Source organism: Antechinus flavipes, chromosome 4 (assembly GCF_016432865.1).
Source record: "Antechinus flavipes isolate AdamAnt ecotype Samford, QLD, Australia chromosome 4, AdamAnt_v2, whole genome shotgun sequence".
In the NCBI taxonomy this organism is placed as follows: domain Eukaryota; kingdom Metazoa; phylum Chordata; class Mammalia; order Dasyuromorphia; family Dasyuridae; genus Antechinus; species Antechinus flavipes.
In genome coordinates this window covers 480,613,881-480,624,157 of record NC_067401.1, presented here as the reverse complement: position 1 = coordinate 480,624,157, position 10,277 = coordinate 480,613,881, and positions in this window count along the sequence as shown.

The window sequence follows — 10,277 nt, the reverse complement described above, 5'->3', positions numbered from 1 at the left end:
AACAACAAAAACATCTCCAAATCAATGGATATCTTCTTTGTTTCTGATTTTTATTATCAGAAAGAGAACTCCTTTAAATAGTTTGGAATACACAGGAAATTTTTTTAAAGTTTAAGGCTTTAAGCTTACTAATGGAATCTCTGGGACAAAGATGTGACCAGTTTAGTTGCTATTTGTAAATATGACTTTCAATAATGATTCCAATAATGCGCTAGTATGCTCATCTTCCTATAAACCATTCAACATTTACTATTCTTGTCTTTTGTCATTTTACTGGATATGAGATGAAAGTTTAGGACTGTTTCTTTTATTGGTGATTTGGAGCATATTATCTCATGATTTTTAATAGTCAGCAATTCATTTGAAAATTGTTCATATTTTTTGAATATGTCTCTATTGACAAATGGCTTTTGTTTTTAATATGATTAATTAAGTTTTTCTAATGTTGAACTATCCTTATAAACTCAGTATACATTTACCTTGGTCATAATTCAGGATTTATTGGATGAATTGCTCTAGTTTATTTTATTTAATAATGTATTTATTTATTTTGTTATTATTTTTAAATTTTAAATTAAGTTTATTTAATAATATATAAACAGGATTTTATTTGAAATTGTATTTAAAAATCATAATTCATTAATGATATTGGTCTGGGAACATTCAAAATATAGAATGGCAAATTACCAGATCAAGAAAATATATTAGTAGAATTATATTCATATTAGTAGAAATTATATTCATCAATGCCCATTTTTCACTTCCTTGAAAATTCTTTGTTTTTCTGTTATGTGCCCTATTTGCTTCATTCTTTTCCCCCCCTTTCATGCCCACCCCCAACCCCAAGCAAGCTAAGGTTAAGAAAAGATATATTTATGTATATATGTATAAATATATACATACACACACATATACACATGCCACATACACACTCATGTCTTTCCTATCCTTGTTGACTCTTTAATTACATTCTGCTCCCTAACTTGCCTTTCTATTACTTAATCTCCCTCCACCTAAGGATCCCTCCCTTGTCTTTTCCCCTCACCCTTTGCTTTCCTACCCACCCATCCTTCCCCCCTTATTTCTTTATAGATTTTGGAGGGTGCTATATCCTTCATAGTATATATGTAATATTGCCTATTGAACCCATTCCCAATGTGGCTATGTTTTCAGAACTATGCGCTCTCCTCCCCTCTCTAATGCCTCTGTGTTTATTCTTCTTTTGCATCTCATTTGAATAACATAACTACTATTTTTAAAAACTCTATTATTCTTTCTTTTGAGCTACCCTATTGTTGATGTGAATCTTAAACATATAAACATTTCCCATTTAAAAATAACAATAAAATAAACTTAAACAATAAACAAAGTTTTTCCATGAGTTCCTTAAAACTGATCTTTGATATTGGTTCTTATATGTTAAATTTTCTGTTAAATTCAGGTTTGTTTGAAAGTTTTGAAAATCTGCAAGTTCATTGAACTCATTTTTCTCATTCAAAATTATAATTTTGCTGTATATGATATTTTTGGCTCCAGGCCTAGTTCTTTTGATTATTGGTAGGTATGATTCCAGGACCTGTGGTCTTTTATTGTAGCTGCTGATAAGTCTTGTACAATTCTAATTGTAGCTCCAATGTATTTGAATTGTTTTTTTTTTTTTCTTGCAAAAATTTCTCTTTGATCTGGCAATTTCAAAATTAGGCAATGTTTTCCACAAAGGATCTCTTTGAGGTGGTGACCAGTGGATTTTTTTTTTTTTCTATTTCTGTTTTCCCCTCATGTTCTATCAATTCCAGGAAAATTTTCTTTGATTATTTCCTGCATTGTTGTGTCAAGTTTTTCTTTTTGGCCACCACTCTCTGACAGTCCATTTATTCTTATATTTTCTCTTCTTGGTCTGTTCTCCAGGTCTGTCATTTTTTTATGTTTCACATTCTATTCTATTTACTCATTCTTAATGATGTTTTGTTATTTCTTGGTCTCTCCTAGCTTCACTGGCTTCCACTTGCCTAATTCTAATTTTCAAAGAATTATTTTTATCTTTGAGACTCTGTACCTCCTTTTCTAGTTGGTTGACTTTTTGCAATCTTGTTTTTCTTGTATTTTTAAAAAAATTTTTTTTGTTTTAGTTTTTCTTCAATGTCTCTCATTTGATTTTTTAAATTCTTTTTTGGGCGGGGAACCATTTCATGTTACTTTTTTGGGGTAGAAGTTTTTTAAAACTAAAGTGTCCTCTTCTGAAGATTAACTCCAGTCTTCCCTGTTTCCATAATATGTTTCAATGGTGGGATTCTTCTTTGTTGATATTTTTTTTTTAAGTAAGAGGTATTACTGTAAGCACCTCTAATCGTGGGATGGTGCTTCAAGCTTTCCTTCAGTCCTCCACTCTGACCAGGAACCCCAAACCAAGAACTATAGCCTCTTGCAAGTGCCCACAGCCAGCAGTGTCCCTGTTCCATTGTTTCTGTACTCCCTAGGTATTGGTTCCTTCTCACCCAGGACCTGTCTCAACAGTACAGCTGGGCCTAGCATTCCCAATAGCTGAAGTTCACTTTTAACCCTAACCATACTCAAGCCCCAACTCTACAAACAGTCCTGGAGATGAAAGTTTCTACAATTCCTGCTGAGGTTCCAGCCTCAACCACTTCACCCCATGGTTCCCCACTTGGTGGGGCTAGCCTGGAGGTGTTTGCACTTCAGATAGGTTAATTCTCAGCCTGAAGTCTTTATTCAGATCTTCTCAAATTGTATCAGGTGGACCCGTGCTCTGCCCCAAGTCTTCTAGATTTTTCACCAGTCTATGTTTGCCCAGAGGCGCAAAGTTATTCAATTCATAAGGGAAATCTGGAGAACTTGAAATTTTACCTACCTACTTTACTATCTTCTCAGAATCCTCCATTTTTTTTTTCATTTTTTGAGAATAATTTGTGTAGCACTGGTATTAATTGTTCCTTAAAAATTATAGAAACTTTCCTGTGACTATACCAGAATCAGAAATTTTTTCCACTTTTTCCCTTAGGTAGTTCTATTATAGCTAGGTGTGTTTTTTTTCCCCTTTAAATTTGGTAATTTAAGATCTCTACTTGGTCTTCTGCTAGTTTGGGTTTTTATATACTGTTTTCCTCTATTGCTTTTATGTTCTCATTTTTTTTATTCACATTACTGTTCATAGTAGAGTGATAATTATTTTTATTTCTTCTGGGTTTGTTGTGATTTCATTTTGTTTGTTTGTTTTTACAGTTATTTGGTTGCCTGCTCTTTTCTTTTTAATCAGTTTGGTTAAAGATTTGTCAGTTTTCAAAGAGTCAGCTTTTACTTTTATTTATAATTTCTATAGTTTTTTTTGCTTCCAGTGTTTATTTCTCTAATTTTCAGTTTCTTTTCTTTTGTGCTTATTTTGGGGCTATTTATTTTTGGAATTTAATTTGTGAAATACATCCAGTTTATTGATTCTTGTTTTTTCTCCTTTTTGTTTCTAAATATTTTTAGGGATATAGTTTTTCTTCTGAGGACTGCTTCTTCTACAATTCAGAAAATTTGTTTCCTTTTCTAGTAAATTTATTTTTAATACACAGTGCTTTCCAATGTGTTGGAATCATGTTGGAAGAGAAAAATTGGAGCAAAAGGGAAAAACCATGGGGGAGATTAAAAAAAAAAAACAGACAAAAAGAAGTGAATATAGAATGAATTGATTTACATTCAATCTCTTTTGTTATTTTTCTGGCTACAGATGGTATTTTCTGTCCAAAGTCTATTGGGATTGCTTTGGATCACTGAACGACTGAGAAGAACCAAGTCTTTCATAACTGATTATTATACATTCTTGTTGTTATTGTGTACAATGTATTCCTGGTTTTACTTGTTTTGCTCAGCATCAGTTCATGTAAATCATTCCAGGCCTTTCTAAAATCAACTCGCTCATAATTTTTTCATTACCTTTATACCACAACTTGTTCAACCGTTCCCCAAGTTTTGGGCAGCTACTCATTTTACAATTTTTTGTTACCACCAAAAGAGCTGCTACAAACATTTTTGTACAAGTGAGTCCTTTTCCCTCCTTTATGATTTCCTTGGGATACAAACCCAGTAATGATACTGCTGGTTCAAATGGTATGCACAGTTTTATACCCCTTTAGACATAGTTCTAAATTGCTCTCACATCATTTCACAACTCCACCAATAATGCATTAGTGTCTCAGTTTTCCCACATCCCCTCCAACATTTATCATTATCTTTTCTTGTCATCTTAGCCAATCTGAGAGGTGTGAGGTGGTACCTCAGAGTACAACTCAGAAAATTTTATATGTCCATTCATAATTATTGTTTTATGATATATATCATACATATATGTTTTATGATATCTATTCATGTATATAATTATTCTTTTTCTGATTGCTTCTTTACTCATTACTTAGGATTTCATTGCTAAGTCTCCATTTGGATCTGTGTCTTTTCTTTATTCTTCCTGAATTGATTACTATTTTTGTTGCACACTATGGTATATAAAAGTTTTGTTAAATATTTTTGCATTTTAATGTTTATTTGCAGTATCCTTGTACAGATTATATTCATTTAAGACCCTCATTTCCCATTACAAAATCTCTCTTTCTCCATCATGGGAGTATCCTTCAGTAAGAATCTCTCCCCAACTAATGAATCAAGATTTCCCCCTTTCTTTGTTATTGTTTCAAATACTCCCCCTTGCCACCTCACTCCACATTCCTTCTTCATGACAAACTACAGGAATTATTTTCCCTTCATGTTTTACTATTGTACTATTTACATGATTTACTGTGTACCTTACACATTTTTCTCTTTTTTCTCTCTACCCTTTTTTTATCTTCCCTTTTTATAGTTTAGTCCTACACGCAAAAAATTTGCTTGTAAGCAACTTGTTGCAAAGTCCATCACATCTTACTTTTACTGGTTCCTCTGTTGTTATAATTTACATTGTTATTAGTCCCATTAGTGTCTTTCTAGGATAATTTTACTTTGTTATCAGAGCCTTCTTTGCTATATTTGTTTACTTTTCTTGTATTTCTGTTTCTGATATGTTTGCAAAGCAAATCATTTGCTCAGCTGTTTTTCTTTGTAGCAATGCTTCAAATGACTCTTTATAAATTTAATTCCCTTCTTTTCCATTAATGATTAGGTTCACATCTGCAGGATATTTCATCTTAAATTGCTTCTTGAATTCCTTTGTTCTTTGGAGCATGATATTCCATTTTTTCATTTTCTGGGAGGTACAGAATGATCTCATGTTACTCATAGTCCCTCTCCTTTATGTTTTAAGGTCTTCCTCCTGATCATGTATTGAATTTGTTATCATTGGAATTCTTAAATGGAACTATATATTTTTTGAAATTTATAGGGTGTATATATTTTTTCCTTCCTGGAAGCTCTCTGTGTAGTCTTTGAGTTGACAATTTATTTTCTGTGTTCAGAAATTCTGGATAGTCATTTAAAAAAATATTTCTTGCATTATAGGTTTAGTTTTTTACTTGTGCTCTTTTGGGATACTTATGGTCTAGTTGTCTCTATGTCTTTGAGAACAGTTTGTTTTCTTTGAACATTGTTAGTTTTTCCTTCCACTTCTGCTAGATTATCTTTCATTTCTGTGTATTTATGTTCCTAATCAGTTTTCTTGTTTCTTGGGAGAGAATCTTCACTGTGAATTCAAGTTTCTCTATTCTTCCAATTATTTTTTCTGTGTGAACCATAAATCCTGCTTTCATAATTCTTATTTTCCTCTTGAACCCTTCAGAATCATTCTCCTTTATTTCCATGCTCTTTTGGGACTTCTTTATTATCTTTTGTCTTGCAAATATTTTTCAGAACTATTTGAACTCATTTAGAAACTATCTAAAACTTTTTGTTATTTATATTTTTCCTGTTGATTTATCTGCTTCAGTTTTATTTTTAGTTCTGAATTCTTCCTTTTCCATTTCCTCTCTCCCATCTATTGAGAAAGCAAGAAAAACAAAACCCCTTACAAATATGTATACTGAAGCAAAACAAATTCCTGCATTAGCTATCAAAAAATCAAAATGAAACCTATGCTTCAATCTGTACTTTAAGGCCTTCATTCTCTTTCCAGAAATGGATGAATGTTACATTATCAGTCCTCAGGAATCGTAATTCGTTTCTTTGTGTTGATTGCAATTGCTAAGTTGTTTATCTTTACAATATTGTTATTATGTAAACCAATCTTCTTTTTTTTACTTTGCATTAGTTTATACAAATCTTCCTAGGTTTTTCTGAAACCATCCCTTCTGTCATTTCTTACACTATAGTAGCATTCCATCATGTGCATTTACTATATAACTTGTTCAACTATTGATGGGCAACTCCTCAGTTTCTAATTTCTGTCACTATGAAAAGCACAATATAAAGATTGTTCTTTACTCCCTTTTTTTTCCCCCTTTTCCTCTTTCTTTGATATCTTTGGGGAATAAATCTAGCAGTGATATTTCTGGGTCAAAGGGAATACACATTTTAATAGCATTTTGGGCGTGTGTTCAAGATTTTTAATAGAGTTTTCTTCCTCTTGAGATCTTTGGCAATTTCAGTCTTTTCTTTTCTCTAAGTGACAGGGAAAAGTCATTCGATTTCTGATTCCTTTCCTTTTATTTGCAGATTCCCTAAGGGATGGACCTCAAAGTCCATTCTGCAGAATTCATTTTTCTATGACCTAAGTCCTGCCCAGGTGACTTAGGAGAAAAGGTTGCTCCATCTGGATGTCAGTACTCTTTCCGTCAGGCTTTGTAGACCCCATCCATATACTCTTATCATCCTACTCTGATTCCTACTGATCTTAATTTTCTGAGTAAACCCACCCAGTGACTTCCACTTTCTTATACCTCTATTTTTTCCACTTAACCGGGGTGGGTAGGAGTTGAGTTCTGCTCCATAGAATAATGGGAATGAAGGAAAGTGCAGAGGTTGTTGAAAGAAACTGAAGCCCCAGAAATAAGGAAATTGCTGAGTGAGTTTCAGGGCATAAACTTGTGAGTCACATTGTATGGACCTGCTTAAATGTAGGGCTGGGTAGGAAAGCAGGTGCGAAATGATCCCAGAATGGATTAATCTTTTTTGCTATTAATTCCTAGGATTTTTATCCCTTTAACATTCTTAAGACTTTTTGCCTGTGGATACAGCCATAATAATTAACATACCTCTTGTTCATATTTCTCATGAGATTGGAAGGAAATGAGATTATGAGAACTCAAAAAGATAAAAAATTTTTTTTTCCTTTACTTTTTGATCACATGATCCCAGAGACACTTGGGATATAGAATCTTAAATATTTCATGGACTTTGCAGATTTTGTATGGAATTTCTCCATCTCTTCTGAATTTGCTGGTAGTACATAAAAAGGGCAATGATTTGTGTTGGCTTATTTTATATCTTGTTACATTGTGATACTTTGTAGAACTTATTGCTTCAGTTATTTTGATTGAATCTCCTGGGTTCTCTATGAAGACTTTCAGTACATCTGCAAAAGAAAAAAAAGTTTCCTCTTTGCCTATGTTTGTTCTCTCAATTTCTTTTTCTTGTACTATAGCTAGGATTTCTTGCACTATGGTAAGTGTTACTGGTAATAATGGATATCCTCACTTTACCCCTGATCTTATTAGAAAGATCTCTAATAATATCTATTATATATTTTCCTAGTTGTTTTAAATACTATTTATCATATTGAGGAAAGATTTATATATTCCTAAGTTTCTTAATCTGTTTTTAAAAAAGAAATGTTTGGTAGCAGAAGTGTCAAACACCTTGAGAGAAGTTAATACTTTTGTACCATATTAAAATATAATTAAGAAATGATTTACAAAAGAAAAAAATACAATAAAAATGTTAATTTGTGGTTTCCTGGGTCAATATTTGGCATTATTTGTTGATAGTGTTTTTTGTCAAGTTTTTTCCCTAAAATTATTGATGCAATGATGTGGATATTGATTATTTTGATTATTAATATCTTCTATTGTATTTATAGTTGAATCATTGTTTTATTCTGTATGGAGTACTAAATACAGATTGGTTTTTCTTTTTCTCAATGGAATGAATGGGAGAAGTGGGAAGGAGAGAGTACCATTCTGTTAGAATCCTAGTGTTAACTCAATGGAATTGATAGAAACAGTGCTTATGTGCTTGGGTTTACACCTTTGGAGTTCACACCTTTGGGAGAATTTACACATTAGAGCTCACACATTTAAAAGAGTTTACACATTGGCTCACACATTGGAGTCAGGAGATATCCAAGTTTACACCTCCCACAATCCCACTCTCTCAGAGGAGGAGTCAACCTTTGGGTTCCCACCTTTAAGAGATCCTACATGAGAAGCTCTCAGGTTCAGCGAGGGTGAGTTCCGGAGATTGACAAGCTAGAGGCTGCAGTCGGGCCGAACGAAGGATTTGGAGCTGGAGGCGACAAAGGACAAGCTGCAAGAGCTCTTGGAACCAAACAGAGAGATAGGCCTCTGAGAAAACGAACCGGGCTGTTTTGGAAGAGACAATAAAAGGCTGTACTTAAATCCCTGGCTGCATTTATGGTGATTACTACTTGGAACTCAAACGAAGGCTGCCTCCAGAATCCTCCCCAAGAAACCTGCTCCCAGCCGACGATCATATTATACAAAAGAAGAGAACATCACACCATTCCACTGGATTTTTTTTTTTTTTTTGCTTTAAAGTTTGTTAGTTTCTTTTATTTTTAGAATATTTAATTCTGCCCTACTTTGACTGGAAAATACTTCTTGTCGAAGGTAAGTTTTAATTGAAACCTGAAGGAAGACTAGAAAGCCGATCCGCGAAGTGAGAAAGAGGGAATGATAATGAAGGTTGGTCACTGAAAAGCCTGAGTTGGAAGAGGGAAGGTCACTTTTGAGGGGCAGCAAGGTCAGTGTTGCTGAGTCACAGACTTTAAAGAGGGGAGTAAAGTGTAAGAAGACTATTAAGGTGGGAAAGAACCTTAAAAGCCAAATATTGGACTTTATCTCTGATCCGGGAGGTCATAGGGAAGCACTCAAGTTTATCAAGTAGAAAGGGTGCCATGGTCTGGTCTGTGCTTTAGGAAGATACATTTAACAGCTGAGGGTCAAGAGTGGTCCGGAATGGGGAGAGACTGGGCAGCCAGAGGCCCCGGAAGGCTACTCCGATCGTGCAGGGGGGTGACGCTGTCGGAGGAAAGAAGGGGCCCACAAAGCAGGTGCCACCCATACGAGATGCCCCCGTTTTCCTTCCTACACTCACGCTTAGTCCTTTCCCATCTAGCCTCAGACTCCATCATTCCACCGCGATCTTTTGGTTCCCGGATTAGTTTTGCTGAAGCCGTAGCCACACCCCGCCCTTACTCTGCCGCACTCTTGGTGTCTGCGTGCCCTCCCCTGGCTGCCAACAGCCTGGAGGAACCATCTCTGTCTCCAACCTTTCCTGAGCTTCATCCTGGGATCACCCACGGCCTGCTGGACATTTATAGATGTGCCAGAGTTACCCAAACTCGGCGCGTCTGACGCTGACCCGTTATCTTTGTCCAGAAACTCCTTGCCCTTTGTACCTCCTTATTAGTTGGGGGCCCCACCGTCCGGCTCCCATCCCCCTACGTCACATAGTCAAAGCTGCCGGATCCTGTGGTTTCTAGGGGAAGGGAATACTTAACACGGACCTACAATGTCCCGGGGCCTGCGCCGGACACTTGGCAAACAGCATCTTTGATTTTCAGCAGAGCTGGGGGAGGGGCCGCATGCGGTCAGAGCGATCGGGTCGCCGAGGACACCTTTCCACTCCATCGGACGCTCAGACCCCCACCCAAGCCTCTTCCCATAATGTTCCAGGGATCAAATACACCCCCTCCCCCTCCCGCCCTTCTGCGGGGAGCTTGGGGGCACTTGGGTAAGCGGCTTGTGCACGTGCGAGCACTTGGGGCCAAGCTCACTTGCGTGTGTGTTGTGGGCTCTGGCTTAAGTTCGCTTGTGTGTGTGGGCTCACTTGTGTGTGTGTGTGTGTGTGTGTGTGAGAGAGAGCCGGGCCAAAGGTCCAGGACAGGATCTGTGAGGCGGGTGGACGGCAGCTTCGCACATGGGCCCCACTTAGGATCATCAGGTGCACAGTAAATTCTCAGCAAACGTAGGGGCGGCTTGGTGGACGGGTAGCGGGGCGGAGCGCGCGTGGTCTCGCCCCCTGCTTCTTGCGCAGCCGCAGCTGCCGCAAGCGTGTGCGCTCGCCACCGTACTTAGGAGCGCGCTCGTACCGGAAGTGGTCCGGCCGGGCCGGTT